Genomic DNA, 21685 nt, shown 5'->3' on the forward strand with positions numbered 1-21685 from the left:
ATTAACACATGAATACCCCATTGTTGGCAGAAATATGGGCACAGTCTCAAGACCCTTGATCACCCAATCAAAGGATGACAACTCTTCCAAAACGCACTGATAATAATTGACATCTCGAGGTTGGGTGGACTCACTGACATACATAATCCTAGAGCAGTAGATACAATCAGCGTTGATCGAGGGCGACGAACAATGACAATGTGTTCGTAGGCCCAAATCTGCAGAAAATAGGAGCCAAAAGGACCCCAACGAGTGAGAATACAACAATCCAGAACCCTAGAATCATCCAGGGTAGAATGACTTGGGCGACACTACTGGTGTCGCCCAACATGTGTGGGCGACACCACCAATGACGACCACACCAAAGACTCACGGATTAGTTCGGGCTGGTTCTAATGGACTTTTATGACAAACGATGGGTTCCAGAGGTAACAAAGGAAGAAAAATTGAACTCCAGAAGCACCCAAAAACTTAGAAACCGCCCGAGACAGAATGACAAGGGCGACACGCCCGGTGTCTCCTAACCAGTGTGCTTGTGGGGGCGACACCTCCAGTGTCGCCCAACTAAAACCCTACCGGATCGATCTGGGAATTTTTCAGTGACTTTTTATGGAAAAAATATGGGATCCAGGGACCAAAACTAGAATAAAAACTGAGTTGTAGGGGAAAAAATAAAATAAAATTGAATTTGACAATATACCTGCAAAATCAAGATACTGCCCTCGATGAATCGGTCGCCTCGAGTGATCCAGTCGTGAAGACCTCGGTAAATGCCCACCATCACAGCTGGAACAATGGTGTACCCTCTCCCAGAAGGTACGGGCTGATGGAACAAGAGAACTACTAACCGTCTTATGACCGCTCAGATAAACAACGGGTCCCAATAACACAAAAAGGAGAATACAGATCTGTTTGGTGGCTCGAGACGCCGCTCGATTTTGGACTAGCAATTCCATATAAACCCACTAACCATGTGAATAGTAGGCAGCCCCAACTTCCGTGCACCCAAGATGGAATGATCATCGGTGGCAGTCGAAGGTTGATATGCAATACCGGCAAAGCTCAAGCCAGAAACCCTTGCAATTTCCTCCAAAGTTGGAATTGTCTCGCCCTTAAGAAGGAAGAAGATGTTTTTTTGATAGTTGAACCTCTCAGCAAGAGCCTCGAGGAGCGAAAGTTCACATGGCAAGAGGCCATGTTCAAGATACATATCATCGAAACTGAAGCAAAAAAGGCCATGAGCTCGGGCCACTACCGAGAGGAAAGAAACCAATCCTTGAACCAGGGCCCGATGATAAGGAAGCCATTGACACACCGAGGAACTTCACCCGATCGAAGGCCCTGCGAGATATGGGAGGGCAGACCTTCAGGGAAGTGCCTAATCATATAAAACAAAGGAAGAACCTCCTCCTTTCCTCCATTATCAGCCCACTCAGAAACCATACCTTTGCCCTTGGAAATAACATTGTCCTACCTAGGAACCATGAAAGCTTAAGAGTGAGAACAAGAAAAACCAGTAAGATCAAAGGGAAGATGATGAAAAAGGAAGAAGATGAAGATGGGAAGAAGAAAGAAGTGCTTGAAGGATAAAAGGAGAATGGGAAGGAGGGGGATTTTATGGCCAACATAAGGTTTAAGAAACCCAAGGACTTTCAATAACAAGAATTTAAAAATTTGGAGGTCGAGGCTCTGGGCGACGCTACTGGTGTCACCCAAATTCGTACACCCGTCTAGACGACACAACTAGTGTCGCCCAGGCAACACTATTGGTGTCACAAAAAATTTTCTTTGAAAAAATCTTCTGCTCAATTTCTGTGGCAATCCCAACCAAAATATTATATGTATGTATATATATATATATATATTTATGGGCGGAATCAGTTGTATCGCCTAGACTGTGTGGGTGACACACCAGTGCTGCCCGAGCCACAAAACTTGTGTCGCCCAAAAAACGTTTCTCAAAAATGCCCCAGACAATTTTTGAAACTAAGGGGAACAAGTTTGGTTTATCATGTATTTTTGTTTCAAACAAAAAAATGAATGTTTTTAAACATCTTAGTTAATTTCCAAAATTTTAACTTGCTCCTTGGTGACATGAGCCTAAACTGTCAACCAAATTTAAAAAAAAAAGGAAAAAATTCAAAAAGAAAATACTCGTCTGTGGCACAAGCCTATTCTGCCAACCAAAATCCAAGACAGGAAAACGTCAAACTCGTGGACGTAAAAGAGCCGAGACAGGAAAATGTCAAACTCGTGCAACGTAAAAGAGTCGAGACAGGAAAAACATCAAACTTGTGCAACGTAAAGGAACCGAGACATAAAAGGTCTGGTGTATCCAGTTCAACATCAAACTCGTGCGACACAAAAGAGCCGAGATATGTAACGTTTAGCCCCGTGTGACGTAAAAGGGTCGGGTGTATTTCATCTAGCCCCGTATGATGTAAAAGGGTCGGGTGTATTTCGTTTAGCCCCGTATGGCATAAAAGGGCAAGTGTATGGTCCATCGCTGCATGATGCTAAACTGCTTAGAGAGCTCCATGGTTGCAGGAGTTAAAACACCTAACCAACCTTGTTTTACAAAATATCTTTCTGTTTTTAAAAGATTTTCACTCTATGTCTTGTGTTTTCAAAAACTTTAATTTCTTTTTTAAAATAGTGACTTGTCCAAGCTTTGGGTTCTATTTAAAATTCCCCCTTGTTTTCAAAATTTCTAAAAAAAAGATTTTAAAAAATGAAGGAGCTTGGACACCCATATATGATTACCATGTTGCCGCAATTACCGCATTCCCACGATTACCGCGTTGCTGCCTCGCCTCTCTCTTCGAAATCAGCGGGACAAGTGTCTTCCTACAGAAAGCTTTTTCCTATAGAAGGCATTAGGAAACCCTAAGGAAATCAAAGAAGATGTCAGAGTCAAAGAATTTCAAACTGTGAAATCCCTGAAGTTAAGTGGCATGGTCAGAAAATCTAACTCGAGTTTCATGCTTGTGTAACTCATCGACATCTCATGTCGAAAACCCTAGGATGAAAATGCTCTAGGTGGGTGAGCTCGATGAGCCCAATGACTTACGAGGATTAGTTTCTGTGCTATTTGACCACATGATGTTAGGAAGAAATTTAAAATGTCTGCATTATCTTTGATGTTCACCTGGCCCTCGAAGGACAGGGAACACCAAAGTGTCTACTTCTTTAACACTCACTTGTCCCTCGAAGGATAGGGAGTGCCCAAGAGGGGAAACTGTAGATAACCCATTTTAAATCTAACAAATTATGTGTTTTCCTGAACTCTTAGGACCGCATTATCCTAGGAAACCCAAATATATAGCCCACACAACCAACCCTATGACCCAGAACCATTTTGCCTACCCAGTACCCTGCAGATACCCTGTTTTCATCTAGAGTCCTGCAAACGCTCTGTTTTATCAAAAATATCATTAAAAATAGTAGAAAACTCCATTTTGACCAAAAATTTTTCTGAGACCTTCAAAAGCGGCTGAAGAACACACCTGAAGTGGAAACATTTAGTTTGGACTACTTCGGTTTGGGCGACACCAGGCGGTCGCCTAGCCTAGACAAGGTGACACTAGTGGTGCCGCCCAGCTGACTAGGGCAACCCCACTGGTGTCGCCCAGCCCTGTTCCGACCCAAATTATAAATTTATTTTGTGCATCGATTTCTTTCCTTTTTGCGTAGTTTTTTCTATGTTTGTTTGGGGGACAAGCCTACGTGTCGCCAAAGTGACACCACTGGTGTCACCCAAACCCATATCCCTAAAATGGAACCTTTGGTTGGAAGATCTGTTGGCTATGTAAAGATGCCCTTCTCAACACATCCTTGGCCCTTATAAATCCCTTTTTTCATGGCCATTGAGGAGGAGGAGAGGAAGATTGAAACCCTAACCCCTTTGCACAGAGAAAGTTAAGCCTACAACCCTAACCTAAAAACCCTAACCCAAAGCTTGAGAAAACTTAAGCCATGAAAGGATAGGTCAAAAAACCTTGACCATCTTCAGTCATCTCTAGGGCGCAACAACCCTTTAAAACCAGAGATCTTCTGGTCAACTTCTGAATCAGAGAGGTCAAGAGGCAGTTCCCAGATGGCGACCCCTCTAAGGCTTAAGGGTCTCAGGCCATCCGGCCCGGTTTCGTATTGTTCCCTTACCCTTTCTTTCTTTTTCTTCTTACTGTTTTGATTTCATTTTGATTAATTTTTATCAGTTTGCTTCTTTGAACTCTTGTTTTAATGTTTTAGATCATGCTGGCTCTGCCACAGATCTGAGAGCGGATTTGCTCATTTTTTGGTAGATCTGGCCTCAGATCTGAATTTGATTTGTCCCCACTTTCTCTACCACATTATTTTATAAGTTTAAGGTGTCAAACGCTGAGAGATCTTCGTCAGAAGATCTGTTCGATTTTCATCGTAAACACCTCTTAAGCTTTCGCTTTTCTCTGTCTCTATACTATGAATTTAGAGCAATGGAACAAACATCTCAAATGAACTCTCTATCCTCCTCTAAAATTTCTCCCCCAAAATCAAATATCTATTTCCTTATATCTCTCCCCTCATATTGATCACTCTCCTATTCTCTCTTGCGCTCGCTCCTTCTCTTTCTCACTTAGTAGACATGGAAGTTGAAGATTATATTTTAAAAGAAGATGAAATTTATATGGGACGTGATTAGGAGATGTGCCAAAAATTTGGAAGGTGACAAAATAATTATGACTCACTCTCTTTCTCTCTTTTGCTCTTGATAGAACTGGTGCGTAGATAAAGGAGAGCATTGAGAGAAAAAGACTGATAAATGGAACGATAGATATTTAGAATGCGCCTATTTGGGAAATATGATATTACTTAGAGAGCATGAGAGAATGAAATCAAAAGTTCCTAAATTGGTGCGTGGATTAAAAAGTAGAGTGTTGAGAGAAAGAGAGAGATCATTGATAGAAAGAGAGGAAGATAGAATTTTAAAATAAGCTGTTGGTGGGATAAGACCAAGGAGCCCAATTCATAACTTTAACATTTTTCCATTCTATTGAAACGTAAGTCTTTAAATACATGAAGGAAATACAAAACCATAATACATAAATTCCAGCCTTCAAACTTGGTTTATACCTCTCAAAATACAATTCAGCTCAATACATTATCCAAATGCACAAAATGTACATCTCTACAACATATTACAAGACTTATGCTCAAATTTATCATTCTATAAAAATTACATAATGATCTCTTCTTCAATCTTCGTCCTCGTCATATGCCACATTAGCTTATTCACATCATATAATTGATCATAATAATACAACGAGATCTCAATCCACATAAATAATAAAATGTAACATGAAGCTCGTACTAAAAGATTATAAGAGCAGTCTCAATATACACATAATATACTCAATTCTATCATTCATTAGTTACTCAATAACAATAAATATATCAAATTAACGTGCAAATAATCATGGAGGAAACCATGGTTTGAACCCCTTGTGCCCGACCCACAATCGGGGCTTTTGAGGACTTAATTTTATCTCAAAGATGAGTGCACGAGTGGTTTACATATCTCTAGGGTGTCTATCAAGTTTGAGAAGCTTATACACCTTTAAAAACAATTCATATAGTACATAATCAACAATGAATTCAACCCACAACAGTTTGCAAAAATAACAAGAGAGATCCGGTTAAAATCCAGCAAGATAGAGCATAACTATGTAGTAGTCCACCGGACCGCCAAACCACAATAACACTGTAGCAATAAGCATAAATTGGTTGACCTTTGAAGAAGTGTTATAATGGCCTCAAATTTCATGATATGGAATTTTTGGATACCCTAAGGACACTTGTAAATTTTCATTGTGTTCTGACAAGTTTTGATATGATCAGGACGAAACTTGGTTTTTAAATCCAATTCCTAGGATGCTGAAAATGGACCCCATAACTATAACCCCATTTTATGGGTTTCAAAACAACATCAGACCACCTCTATTGGATTCGAAGTGTAAAAAAGCCCTCATGTATCAAATTTTGGCTCAATTGGACCCTCCAGGACCATTATGTGCCTAACCTACCATAAAAGGGTGAGTTTTACACTATTGCGGTGTTGCCTCTGTGAACCAGTTTCTATAAACGGAAACTGTGCTTTCTCATTTCAGAATGATTTTCAAATGGTCATAACTTGCTCATTTTGAGTCCAATTAAGCTCAAATTCGGGCAGAAGCTAGATCTCGATGATCCGCTCATTTTGACATATGGCACGCGTCATGGTGTGACCCGAAGCAAGATAATTTCTAGAGAGAAGATGGGATCGAAACATAAAAATTTATATTTATAAAGAAGAACATCCAATTCTTTGAGAGGCTATAACTCAAGATCCCTATGTCGGATCGTCACATGTATGACTTTCTTGCGATCGTGTTTCGAAGAGCTATAGTTTTTGTGAATGATCAGAGGCCAAATGACATGAATTTTATGGTAAAGAATGACATACTTTTCTAGTCGCTAGAATCCCAGTTTTCGGAGACTTCCCAAAATTAGAACATACTCAAACAGAGACAAAAATTCATGAAATTTATTGCAAAATGATCGTGATAGTATCCTCTTTAATTTGTGATCAATATGAAAGCTTAAAATATCATAGATCTTCCCGGATTGGTGATCGAAGAATCACAAAGTATATGGACATAGCCGAATTTTGGGTTCTTCCTTAAAAATCCATTTCAAGACGATCAATGGGTATCAAAATGTGTGTAATAGTTCAAGCATTGATTCTACGATGATTGATCACCCGAATTACCATCGTAAGCGTTTGAAAAAAGCTCTCGAGGTCTACTAATGGCAAGAGGCCCCTCATGGAGGGATGGTTTTGTCATTTGTTGAAACATGCCTAGGGGTATTTTGGTCGTTTGGTCCAAAAACAAGATTAGTCTTTTAATTCATAAAATGTGTATTTTTTGAGAATTTTGGGTGTTTTTGAGCATTCAACCCTTGTTTTGTGGTTGTTCTATATAAGGAACCCAAGTCATTTGTAATAGAGACTTTTGGACATTTGAACATTTGGAGTGAAATTCTTGAATTCTTAGTTCTTGCTGGTTCTTTTACTTATGATTTCAAGTTCAAGACTCAAGATAAGAGAATAAAGAAACATTTCCTAGAGAGAGAAAATACCCTTAGAATCCTACACTCCTTAGAACCCAAAAATTCCAACTCCCTTAGCATTCCCAACTCTCAATCCCATACACCCTAGAAATCCTAACTTCCATACACCTCTGAACCCAAAGCTTCCAATCCTACTCCATACACCCTACACCCTACCTTAGTTAGCATACACCCTACCGTACACCACATACCATAGTGCACCATACACCTTAGCCTATCCTATACACCATACCTTAACCTAACCCATCTAGATTGGGTTCCTAAACCTTAGTCTTGACCCACCGAGCCTAAAACTCTCTCTCTCATGTGAAAACAAAGGGATTAACAAAGGTTTACCTAGGCTCAATCTCATTCTAGGTCCACTCTCTCCTCTCTCTTCTCACTTCTTTCTCTCTTTCACTCACTTCTTTTATCCCTTTCTTACTCTTCTTCTTTCTTCCATCCTTTCTTTCTCTATTTTTCTCTCTTCCTTCTTTCCTTCTTTCTTTCTCACTCTCCTTGCTTGGATGCATGGCAGATTCGAGCCCTACCCCTCTCTCTCTCTCTCTTTGTCGTCCAGACCCGGACCCGCACTTAGGGTGGGCTCGACACTCCCTTCCCTCTCTTCTCTCCTCTCTCCCTTACTCCCTCTCTTCCTGTCACTTAGGACACGGACCCGCGTCATAGGCGGGTCTGCCCTTCTCCCACTCTCTTCCTCTCTTCTCGCACCCTCATCTCTCTCACCCCTATTCTCCCAATCCGCCCTACTCACCCTATACGCCCTATTCACCTTACTCTTCCTACTCACCCTATAGTCCTATCGCTCTATCTTCCCTACTCGTCCTATCCACCCTATCCGCCCTACTCACCCTATTCTCCCTATCCACCCTACTCGTCCAGTCCACCCTATTCGCCCTACTCGCCCTATTCACCTTATAGGCCCTACTCACTCATCCACCTTATCCGCCCTACTCATGCTATCCGACCTACTCACCTTATTCGCTCTATCTTCCCTACTCGCCCTATGCGCCCTACTCGTCTTAACCGCCCTATATGTTAATTTGCCGCTCTCTCACCTATAAACTCTATCTGTACTCTTTCACCTATAAACTCTATCCGCCCCTTATGAGTCTGGGCCCGTACCACAAGCGGGTCCATCATTCCTTGACCCCCATTCATCTCATTTTCGCTCACTTTAAATGCTCACTTCTCTCTCTAAATCATATCTTAAGTTCTAATTCACTTTACTTTATTTTTACTTCATCATTCTTTTATCTCTCTCTTTTCTTGTTGCTTTCTTTACTTCTTGAGCACTCGACTCGGGGTGGTTCTGAGATAGTGCCCTAAGGTTCTAACTCTCGTATTGTTACTCTAACTATCAGCTTGTATAGTGATGTTGGGTCATAAGAGACACTGATTCTCTTACATTTGGTCACTCTAGTTGGGGTCATCCTGAGTTATCTTTCATTAGAGCTCTGACCCTTTCACTACTCTAACCACTAAGTCACATAGCGTTTGGGTTGTGAGAGACTTTCAACTGTTTCTCTTTCACTTTCTTCTCTCACTTGATTACTTTTAGGGGGATCTTTAGTTTAGTGATATACTTATATGCTCAGTCTTGTTACTCCACTTTTTATACCCTTTGGGTATCAAGGCTTTGTGCTAGGTACTTTTCCTTGCCTTTGGTAATACCTCTTAGGAGAGGTTACGCTGAGAGGCTGCCTGATTTTCTTTTAATCAGCACTGCACTTATTTTCTCTTCATCCACTTCTTCTTTTCTCTTCTAAATTAAGAGGTTAGGTTCCTCAATTTTTCCCACCGGATCTAGATGCTCTGGTGGCATGTATCTTGGGTTTCAAGAAGAATCTTGGACTTGAGACTGCTCTCTCGGGAACCTTGCTAAGGAACAAGGGAAGGTATACCAACTGATGAGAGATGAAGTTAATGTGAGGTGCGACACACCTCACCGGGATCCGTGACTCACTCGGGCTAGCTCGCGTGGGCGCCCTCTTAGATCGTGACGAAAAGCCTTTGAAATCGCCCTTTGACCCGTACTCTCCTGTTTCTGTGATCACACACACATGGTTAATTTATAAGACAAGTGGGCTAAGGGACCCCACCTTGTCTTTGAGCGAATGCACATACTTGTGCGCATTCAAAAGAGAGAGGGAAGAGTTGATGATATGAAAGTTGGGGTAAAGAAAAGGGAAGAGAAGGAAAAGGCATTGACCAGGTGGCTAGCCTGACACAGTGGCTAGACATCATGACAATTGACCTGATGTGGTAGCAAGATGGGCATGGTAACACAACCGGCATGGCGACAATACTACTCGATGACAGAATCAACACCAACCAACCTGATGCAATGGCTTACCTGACGTGGCAGCAAGAGGGCACGGTAACCCAAGTCGGCACGACAGCAATACTGCTCGACAATAAGACTGTCATGACAGTGCTAGACTTAGCCTCCCTTGATCCAATAAGAGGGAAAGAGCGAAGGAGGAACGAGAAGAGAAAAGAAAGAGAGATAAGAGAAAAAAAAGAAAGAGAGAGAAAAGAAAAAAAGAAGAGAGAAAAAGATGAGAGACTAAAAAGAGAGAAGAAGAAGAGAATAAAAGAGAGGAGAAGAGAGAAGAAGAAGAAGGGAAGAGAAGAGAAGAAAGGAGAGAGGAAAGAAGAAAAGAAGGAAAGAGAAGAGCATAAAGGTAGACAAACAAAGAGGAAAAAAGGATGAAAGAGAAAGGAGAGTGAAGGAGAGAGAGGGAAGAATGAGAAGAGAGAAGAAAGAAAAAAGAGAAGGGAAGAAGAGAGTTGAAGGAAGATAGAGAAAGAAGGGAAGAAGAGAAGAAACATGGACGGCGATGGGCTTCTGTTGTCCATGACTGAAGAGAGAGAAGAGAAAGAAGCATGGACGACGATGAGCTTATACCATCCATCACTGAGGAAAGAGAAAAAAGAAAGAAACATGGACAGTGATAGGCTTCCGCCGTCCATGATTGAGGAGGGAGAAAAAGAAAGACACATGGACTATAATAGGCATTTTCTATCCATGATTAAGGAGAGAGAAGAAGAAAGAAACATGGAGGGCAATAGGCTTCCCCATCCATGACTGAGAATAGAGAAAAAGAAGGAACATGGACGGTGGGATTCCACCGACCATGATCGAAGAGAAAGAAAAAGAAAGAAACATGGATGACGATAAGCTTCTACCGTTCTAGATAGGAAAAGGGGGAGTGAGAGAGAAAACATGTGGCGATGGAGTTCTGCCGTTCATGACAGAGGAGAGAGAAAAGAGAAGAAATCATGAACTGCGATGAGATATCATCGTTCAAGATTGAGGAGAGAGAAGAAGAAAAGAGAACATGGACAATGATGAGGTTTTGCCGTCCATGATAGAGAAGGGAGACAGAAAGAAAATATGGATGGTGATAGGGTTCCGCTATCCATGACAAGAAAGGAAGGGGGAAAGCAAACATGGACGACAATGGGGTTCTTCCGTCCATGAGAGAAGGAAGGAGATAAGAGAGAGAAAATAGAAGACACGTGCGACGATAGGCATCGTCGTGCACTGCATGGAGACAAGGGAATTTGAACAAAGACTAGGCCCGCCACACGGGTTAAGGCCTAGCTCACTGTGTATGTTACAAGAGGTGGAGGACATCATGCCCGACGACAGGTTCCACCGTGTATGAATAGAGAAGAGAGAGAAAGAGAGGAACAAGGAGAACGAGAGAAGAGAGACTAGGAAAGAGAGGCAAAAGAAAGGAAGGAAAGAAGAGAGAGAAAGAAAGTGAAGAAAGAAGATCAGGAACAAGAGAGGAAAGATTATGAAGGAACGAGGGTGATTAAAGACAGAACAGATAAGAAGAAGAAGGGGATGAAAGACACACATGGTCATGGCCCTCTACTGCATGTGTTGAGAGAAGAGAGAGAAAGATAGAGGAAGAGAGAGATAGAGAAGGAGAATAGGAGAGAGACGGAGAGAAGGAGCGAGAAAGAGAGAGATAAAGATGACAGGAGAGAGATGAGATAGAGATGAGAGGAGAGAGAAAGAGAGATTAGAGGAGAGAGAACAGAGGAGAGAGAAGAGAAGAGAGAGAAATAGAGAGAAGAGAGGAGGAGAGAGAAAGAGAGAGGAGGAGAGAGGAGGAGAGAGAAGAGAGGAGGAGAGAGAAAGAGAGGAGGAGAGAAATTTACCTCTATCGAGGGGTATCAAAATTTTTTTTCCCTCTCCTCTCTCTCTAAGACATGCCACAATCTCAATACTAAATCTCTAAAATTTTATTCATGAAATTGAAGACTGAGGGAGCCTTTTATAATTAGGTTTAGCACATATTTATAGAATTGGGCCCAAAACATGGGTGGATGCCCAAAATCTACCCTAATTGATGATAATTACAATTTATTTGAATCAAAGAAAATTTAAATATTGGGGCAAAATGGAATTTTTACCCTTGCCCAATAATACACAAAACTCCAAAACAGTCCCTACCGTTGTCCTAGAACATGCGTGATCTCCCATGGATGATTCGGGGTTGCTCTGACACCTGTTTAACAAAAGATGATTGCTTTCTCGTTGGGCTTGGAATAATGATCGATTTGGTACCAACTTTTATTTAGGGAATGCATTTTTAGGCCACGATCATAGGACTAGAACTTTTGATGAATCTTGAAAACTTTCGATCGATAGTGTACACATTTCTTGATGTATTTCTTTGATTTCTTCAATGAATTGAACTGATCATGCCGTCACGATCGTGTTACAACAAACACAGCTCGATTTCATGCCCGAACGAAGATTTTGCCCTCTTGGGTTTTTGGTTGAAATTTGAATTCTAGCGGTCGAAATTTACAGCAACTTTGTTAGCTTTGTGTGCTAAATCCGGCTATTCATCATGTGCGAGGTTCGACCCAGATATAACCTCATACCTTATGTACATGACAGAACTGGTTTCGCATCGATCTGGTATGTGAGCTTCATGATATGGCCGCTCGAGTGGGTCATGCTATTGCTGATTTTCTGCAACTGTCTTCACGAATCGTGAACTTCTCTCTAGTTTTTCTCCTTGCTCGGGCATCGTCACGGGGCGTACCACATATCAAAACGCTTGTCTTGATGAGATGAACACGCTCAAAAAGGTTTGAGAGTGATCTGACTCGAAATGATTGAGATCTAAGTCTCCGAAGTTAGTGCTCGTGACTGGACAAACCAGTCTCCTTTAATGGAGATTGGTGCAGAGAGGCTACACGAGAATAGTGTGCAGCCTACCCCTTTTTAATGTTTCACCCATAATGTTGTCTTAGGACGTCTGTTTAAGATGAAACCTGACCCCTAGTAGTTTTCTACTATACTGGATCCAAGGGGGTGGTCCCATAACTGTTTGATGCACCAAAAATAAGGTTCGAGTTACGGGGTCTATTTCAGGGTGCTAGAGGCTGATTTTACAAAATTGTTTCTTTGGCAAGTGGCATTTTTAAGTCCTTAAGAAGATTCTAACCGGTTTTGAGGTAGTTTTGAGACTGTAAAAAATTACACTGTATGTCAAGGCTTTATTAACCGATTTCTCTTTTATTCCTCATCGGGGACCCAAGGTGCTGAAAAATTTATTCAAATAGTAAGATCTTATTCGCTCATTCTTATTCTATTCTTTCTTCCCTCTCTTTATTATTTCTTTAACTACTCTACCCCCAAAATTAGAACCATTAATTCATAAATCCCATCAAAGAGGAGTATACTATATTTTGATTTCATTAGCAATTTTCGAGTGAGAATCCATGTGAGATATTGAGTTTAGAAAAGGGGGCCGAATGCAAACCGAGCTGCTGGAGGGCTTTCGTTCATTGATCTAAGAGGGAAATAACCTGGGCTTATCCCACAAACTCAAACCACAGTGAGGTAGGTTCTCGAGTCCAGAACTTCATCGCATTAAAATCCTATCATAGTTGAACATACCTATCCGTATGTGATGCAAGAGCTGGACATGTGCTCATGAGGTCAAATGGTTGTTTGAGAGGGGGTCAATCCAACCCGGGCCCCCGAGGGAGCCCGAGCGAGGTAGATTCAGTCCCAACCAACTGGCAACTCCATTGAGGATAGGCCACCCTTTAGTTGGTTCTTCCGCTCTCAAATCGGTATCTCATCTCACTCTTTCTTAAAAAATGCAATGGAGTCTAATTAATCCTCTGTCATCCAAATTGGGGATTTCATTATTCTCACATTTGTGAATGTAACAACGGGAAGTAAGATTCTTCAATCTACTACTCCCATGTTTCTTTTGAGTGGTCTCTCTGACCCTACCATCCGAGCTCTGGCTCAGGTAAACTCGAGAAATGACCCCAAATCCCTTACTCCCTCTCTCTATCGGCATTAAAGGCAAGTTCATTGATGTCAATTGCATGAGCGGTTCTAAAACCGATGCCCTTCATGTTCACACTGCTACTGGTGGACTCTCCACCAGTCATAGGCTCAAGAGTGGTTCTAAGATCATTTCCTTTTCTCTTGCAACTGGTTCTTCTAAGACCATTGCTTCAGTGGATAACCATAAGGGCAATCTGTCTCTACTCCACATGGGCACTACTCATATTGGTATATTGCCCCACACACATCATGCTAGTCGATCCCTCACCAGACCATCTAATTCGAATGGCTTCAAAGCCATCCAACACACACTTACACATGTCTTGACAAATGGCTCAGCCATCACTATGATGAATTGGGGCATGTAAAAGCTCGTCCAACCACCTCACTTGCTTCGGGTCTCTTGGGACCCAGACTAAAAGTGGTTCTCAAGCCACTCATACTGCATTGCATAATATTCACCCAGCTCGGGGCTGTCCAAATATTACAAATAGGAAAGCACATGACTCGCAACTTGGTGAGAGGTCACAAACAAATATGCGCATGCATGCCAACCAAAGTGATTCTATGACAGCTGCAACTACAAAGGTTAACAGCCCAAATGGCAGACCACTTGCTGCACTACAGGTTGGCTCTCAAGCCACTCTGGACACCTCTATGGATCGTTCATACACATGCAGGTCCCATGCTGTCCACTTGCTGTCATTGGTTCAGGATGGTACTCATGGGGAAAACCTTTGAGTGCCAAGGCTGAAGGTGCTTACTCGAAGGAGGAGTAGGCAGGAGCAGAGTTGACTCATGAGGAGGCGTAAGTAGAGAGCGAGGGGACGTATATGATGATGACACGTGTGCAACCCCTTGAAGAAGGATTACGGGTGAGCTGGGGTCAGCCCGGGCTCAAGCTAGTGGTTTGGCCTTTCGAGGCCGAGAACTACGAGCAGGTGTCTATTAGGGAACAGGTGGAGGCCTGCCCCTTACAGGGTGCACTTGTGTGTGCTGAGTAGGAAGACGTGGAGGTCATCTCCTGGGTACTCAGGTTGGCGTAATGACGGCGTTGCCCCGAGCAGTGAGATGCATGTGATCAGCATGCGCAGAACCTGGCCTTAGAAGGTCTGATCCTGGGTGCAAACTCGAGGTAGCACAAGGATTGCTGCAAGGAGTGGCTCAAGTGGGCGACCCAAAGCCTTGTGGTATGTGTGAGGGGTGGAGATCGTAGGACTTTTGTCTCAATGTGTTGAGCCTCTAGGGATAGAGACTGATGGTGCAGGAATGTGGGGGGTAGCCTTGTGGTGATCCACAGAAGCAATAACAACTTGCTTGCCATTTACAGAAATGGACTGGGCAGCCTTCTGGCGTACCTCAAGACTATGACTGGCAAGTGACTTGCTGGTGGCTAGATGCATGTTGTGTGTGGCAATATAAGTGTTGCTGATGCAAGGTGCCTTGGTGGAGTTTCCATAAAAACGAGGAGATGGGGAGTGAGGGACCTTTAAGTCACGCCGCACACCGATCTAGGTTAAGATCTGGGAGCTAGACAAGAGGTCTTTGCTCAAAAGGATCGTTGGGAATGAAGTTGGAGGAACTTGTTCCCTAGGGACACTCTTGAATGCGACGATAAGAAAATCCTCGATTCAGATGAATGGGTTACAGAACCTGCAAACCATGAAATGTGAAGAGAGAATGAAAGAAGATAATAAAAGAAGAAACTAGGCAAACAAGAACGATCATACTATTGGGTAATGTGTCCCCAGTGCAGTCACCAAGCTAATTAGGTGCCTCGATCTTGCCCTCCAAATCTTTAAGGATCAGGCAGCATGCATCTCGAGTTTTAAGGGGGGACCCCAGACTTTTGTGATCACTCTCTCAAGAACGTTGTTCGAGAACGAGGGCAGGTATTACCAATTGGTGAGAGAGGAATTTAAGGTGGGTCAGGATTTACTCGGGCTGGCTCTTATGGGTGCCTTCTTAGATCATGCAGAAATCCCCTGAGTAAAAACTGGTTTGGAATTTCCTCCCTTGGCTTATATTCTCTTGTTTTTTGCAGTCACACACATAAGGAGAATATTATAACACAGGTGGGTCGACATACCTCACTCTTTTCCTCTTTGGTGAATGTGCACAAGCATGCGCATTCAAAAGAAGAAGAGAAGAATAAGAGAAGAAGGATGAGGTCAAGAAGAATTTCATCAGGTGGGGAGATCAGTGCAGTGACTAAACTGGTGAATAGTTAGCCTGATGTGGTAGTAAAATGGGCTCGGTAACTCATACCGGCTCACAGGATTACTACTAGATGTCAACACCGATACTGACTAGGTAGGCGTAACGTATATCGTGGCAATAAAGTGGGCACAGTAATTTTGGCACAATAACATTACGGCTAGATGATAGAACTATCATAAGAGGCTAATCTCAACCCTTCTTCATCAAAAAAAAGGATAACAGAAATTTAAATCATAAAGAGAGAGTAAGAAGTAAAAGAATAAGAAAGAGAAGAGAATAGAAAGAGAGGAAGAGAAAGTAAGAAGGAGAAAAGTGTGAGAGAAGAGAGAATGAATGAGAAGAATTTGAGTGACACAATCGATGCTAGGCATCGCCGGTTGGGTTTGAAGAGGAAGAGAAGGAAAGGGATAGTTGATGATAGGCATCGCCGGTTGGGTTAGAAGAAGAAGAGAGAGACAGACACAATCAATGCTAGGCTTTATATGTTGTTTTTAAGAAAAGAGGAGAGACAACACAGTCAGTGCTGGGCATCGTCGTTTGGGTTAAAGAAATAAGAGAGAGATGCTAGGCTTCATTGACGGTGTTTAAGAAAAGAGGAGAGAGAAGAGAGAAAAGATGCAGTCGGTGCTAGGCTTCAATGACTGTATTAGATAGAGAAGAGAGATATATAAATAAGAAGAAGAGAGAAGATAGGAGCAGAAGAGAGAGAAAGATAGATAAAGAGGAGAAGAAGAGAGAGAAAGAGATGGGAAGAAGAGAGAGATAGAGACGAGCAGTAGAGAGATAGAGAGATAGAGATGAGAAGAATAGAGAGAAAGAGAGAGAGAGATGGGAAGAAGAGAGAGGTAGAGAGGGATAAGGATGAGAAGAAGCGAGAGATAAAAATAAGGAGAAGAGAGAGAAAGAGAGAGATGAGAAGAATAGAGAAAGAGAGGAGGAGAGAGAAAGAGGGGAGGAGAGAGAAAGAGAGATGGAGAGAGAAAGAGGGGAGGATAGAGAAAGAGGGGAGGATAGAGAAAGTTACCTTCTCGAGGGAGTCTAGCCCTTTTCTTCTCTCTTCTCTCTCTCTCTCCAAGATGTACCCACCAACTCAAGAAAAACTTGAAGTCTTTATTCAATATTGAAGAATGAACTCAAGGGGTGCTTTACAATGAAGCCTTGCATGTTTATATAAAGTTGGGCTAAAAATGAGTGTACGCCCAAATACTACCTAAAATTAAAGATAATTACAATTTTATTGAATTAAAAGAAATTTTAAAAATGGTTACAAAATGATTTGCCCCTGCCTAACAATGTGTGGAATTTAAAAATAGTCATTACTGCTGCTCGAGAACTTGTGTGATCTTCCATGACTGACTTGAGGTTATTCGAATGCCCTTTTGATCGAAAGATTAATGTTATCTTGTAGGGCTCAGCATGGAGATCGTTTTGACACCAACTTCGAGCTATGAATCATGTTTTTGAGCTATGATCATGAGACTTGAATTTTTGATGAATCTTGAAAACTTTGGATCTATTGTGTGCTCGTTCCTCGATGTTTTTTTTTATTTTCTTTGCTGAATCACACTGAGTATGCCATCACAATCATGTTGCAACAAATGCAGCTTGATTTCGTATCCGAATGAAGATTTCGTCGTCTTGAGTTTTTTAATCGGAATCTTGAAATTCGACGATCAAAATTTACAGCAACTTCTATGACTTCATGTGTGAAATCCCATTGTTCATCGTACGTGAGGTTGAGACCATAGATAGCCACAGATGTCACGCACATAATGTAATTAGTTTCGTGCTGATCGGGTATGTGAGCGTCATGATTTGTCCGCTTGAGCAAGGGGTGCTGTAGTTAAATTTTCTGCAACTTTCTTCATGGATCAGCAACTTCTTTCTAGTTTTTCTCCCTGCTCAGGCATCATTACAAGGCGTACCACATATCGAATCTCTCGATTTGATGAGATGAACAAGCTCACCAAATTTGGGAGCGATTCAACTTGGAACAAGTGAGATATATGCCCCAAAAGTGACTGCCCGTGACTGTGAAAACAACCAACTTTAATGGTGTTTTGGTGCAGGGTGGCCACATAAGAATATTGTGCAGCCCACCCCATTTTGGTATTTTACCCATAACATTGTACTGGAGTGCCCAATTAAGCTGAACTTGATCTATAAGGGTTTCGACCATGTCGAATCCAATGGCGGTGGTCCCACAACTGTTTGACGCACCAAAAATATGGCTATAGTTATGGGGTCCATTTTAGGGTGCTAGAGGCTGATTTTGTCAAAATTGTTTCTTTTCGTTCACTGCCTTAAACATGTCTGATCGCGATAAAACTTGGTAGGTGGTATTTTGAAGTGTTGATGAAGATCTTGATCAATTCTGGAGCCATTTTGGGACTGTAGAACATACACTTATTATGTAGGCTTTATTGACTTGCTTTCTTCTTTATTTCACATCAAGGACCAAGGTGTTGAAAAATATGTTCAAACAGTGTCAGGTGGCACAAGCATGCTCCAGCCCATAATCATGATGTCTCCCATGCTTGCTCCCTCTCTCTCCTCATGCATGCCCACTGATGTGCCATTTGTCATTGCATGCTTCCATCTCATGATGATGTCTCTCATGCTTACCCTTCTCTCTCTCCTCATGTATGCCCTCTTGGATGCCTTGTGGCAATAGCATGCTGAGCTTACTTATACCCCCTACTCACCCACCTTGGTTTTCTCTCTCTCTACTCACTACACTCTCTCACCCACAATCTACCCCTCTTTCCTTAGGACTTTGAGTTTTGAGATCTTAAACAGCCTTTAGCCCATCCTTTACAGCTGGACATTTGAAGTGAAATCTGTGTGGAGCACTTTGGAGTTTCTTTTAGTGCTATAAGTGGATCTAGTTTTCATATTTTTATGCTTTAGATTGATGCATGTTTGTGTTGCTTATCAAAATATGTGATTTAAGTATGAGTATGGGTGTGAAAATGGGTGCGAGTGCATGTTACTAAAATCCTGCTAGAGTGTGCTCTGTTTTCTAGAATTATGATTCTAGTTTGAGTGTGCTCTGTTTTTTAGAAATGGAGATAGTTTCTCCCAGGTCACGCGACGATAGAAGCGGGACACAAGGAGAGCAACGACTAGCACGGGGCACACGGAAGAGGCTCGTAAACAGTGATAGGTGTTGCCTAAAACCCCTTGCAGACGGCTATAGGCATCGCCATCTACACTAGAACGGGACAGGGAAACAAACCTTGCCATTCACTGAGACGTCAAAGTTATGTCTGTGGGCGGTGATGGGTAGCATCATCTATAAACTTCACTTGAAGGAAGAAACAGACGCATAAAAGGGGAAGGAGACTCACACATGGCACTGCCATCACCACGCACACCCAGTGAGACTGAGGGAGAGGCATGCACGACACTACCACTGCCGTGCACGGCCTATGCAAGAAACTCAGACCAGGAAGAGGGTGAAGAGAGGGGAGAAGAGAGAGAAGAAGAAAAGAAAAAGAGAAAAGAGAGAAGGTTGACCTCAACCCCAAGGGTACCGATCAAAATTTTCTCTCACTCAGTCTCTCTCTCAAGCGTGACACCACAATGGTAAGAAAGAGAAAATTCTATTAAGTAAAAACTCTCTCTTGTGTGTGTGTATGTATCTATCCTCTCTCCTCCTTTTCTACAGACAATGATGGTATGTATATATAAAAGTGTGCCCCAAACATGGGTGGATGATCAAAAGTATCCCTAATTATTGTAAATTAAGATCAAATTGAATTAAAAGAATTTAGAAAATAGGGTGCAAAATGATAAATTTGCCCCTTCCTAACAAGTTGTAGAATTCCAGAACAGTCCCTGTGTTTCTTTAGGACTTGTGTGATCTTGCATGATTGATCCAGGGTTATTTTGATGCTCAGTTGATCATAAGATAATTTTTTTCTTCTAGGACTCAATATGACGATTGATTTGATACCAACTTCAAGCCATGGATCGTGTTTTGGGTGCACGATCATGCGACTTGAATTATGAGTAGATCTTGAAACTTTGAATAGATAGTGTGTTCATTACTTGATATTTTTTTATGTTTTCGTGACCGAATCACACTGAGCATGCCACTACGATCACGGGGCACCAAACGCAGCTCGATTCCATGACAGAACGAAGATTTTGCAAGTTTGGAATTTTAGCTGGAATCAAGGATTCCAACGATGGAATTTGCAGTTTGTTTGTCAGCTTCATGTGTAAAATCCGACTGTTCATCATGTACGGGGTTCGGGTCAGAGGTGGTCAAGACCTTACTTCGGCAATGGAACAAGTCTCGTGTCGATCCAACTCGTGAGCAGCATGATTTGGCCACTTGAGCAAGGCACAACGCTGTTAAATTTCTTGCACTTTCTTCATGGATCAGCAACTTCTCTCTAGCTTTTCTTCACACTTGGGTATCGTCAAGGGGCATGCCACATATCGAATCACTCGTTTTGACTAAATGAACATGTTCACCAAATTTGAGTACGATTCGATGTAGTATTTTCAAGATATGAGCATCGAAAGTCACTGGTCATTACTGTCCCGTCAATGCTATAGTGTTGCAAGATGGCAACACGAGAATATCGTGCTGCTCCGTCTGTTTCACTCTTTCACCTACAAATTCTTCTTGGAATGTCCGTCTGAGCTGAAATTTGACCCTCCCATAGCAATTTGAGACACTAAACAATATAGCTCTAGTTATAGGGGTTAGTTTTAAGGTGCTAGAGGCCGATTCTACTGGAACTGTTTCTCAATGTGCACTGCCTTAGACATGTCGGAATGCGACGAAACTTGGTAGGAGACTTTTGAGAGACCTCACGAAGATCTTGACCAATTCTGGGGCTATTCTGAGACTATCAAAATTTTCACTACTTGCTAGGCCTTTATTGAGCGGGGGCCCCATGTTGATGAAAAATACCTTCCAACTTCATGCCCCACCGAATGTTGTGCTTCGAATGAATTGAGAAGTGCCATCATTTAAGATGTTTGAGGGATCTTGTCAAAGTCCTCACCCTCAAGGGACTATCCACGGTTCTGGAGCATGAGGCCTTTATCAAGACCTCCACGTACAAAACCAGGCCTTTTTGAAGGCCAAATGCTACGAACCTTTGATTGGTGTTGTTTTTTTCTAAACTAGGTTTGCTTTTGATGCTCAAGGTATCACCTGTAGACCGTCTAGTGGGTTCTAGTTGGGGCTTTAGACCCAACCCGAAGGTTTAGTCCCATGTAGGCTAGGGGTTTGGTGAAGACTACCCTGAAGCTTATGGCAGGTTAGACCCTGGCTTCATCAGCTTATGGCAGGTTAGACCCTGGCTTCATCAGCTCCTTACCTTTGCTATGGTTCTTCACATTTTCGGAGGGATCTTTTGGTCATCGTCCTCACCCTAAAGGACTCTTATTTTTGTTGAACTCGGGGGATCTTATGCGGTTCTCACTCCCTGATGAGCCATGAAACTGGGGAGATCTTATGAGCCTCTCACTCCCTGATGAGTCATGAAACAGGGGAGATCTTATGAGGCTCTCACTCGCTGATGAGCCCTAAAACCGGGGAGATCTTATGCGGCTCTCACTCCCTGACGAGCCATTTAAATTGGAGTGTTAGCTGAGGCGTGGAAGTGCATCAACCTGCCTTGTCGGTCCAAGCGCCCTGTCATGGGCTTTCACTTAGAAAGGGGAAGTGGCACCATGAAGACGGTTTTCGCCAACTTCTGTTATTTCTGGGCTTTTTTACCCATGACATTGTGGTCATGTTCACCCTTTTCATCCATTTTTTCTCACGGTGGCCTTTCGAGGTTTTCACAGTGCCTAGGTATCCTTTTCCATGAAACTCTCTTACTCATGGTTTCATTACCATGCCTGTCCATCATTTTTACTCATGGCATTACCTTTTCCAAGTGTACACCATGCCCTTTTTTTTTTAGAATGCGTGTTTTAGGGGTGTGCCTTTGAGACTTATGTGAAGCCTTT

This window comes from Amborella trichopoda, chromosome 3, assembly GCF_054954075.1.
Source record: "Amborella trichopoda isolate Santa Cruz 75 chromosome 3, AtrichopodaSantaCruz75HAP2 v2.0, whole genome shotgun sequence".
NCBI classification, from domain to species: Eukaryota; Viridiplantae; Streptophyta; class Magnoliopsida; order Amborellales; family Amborellaceae; genus Amborella; species Amborella trichopoda.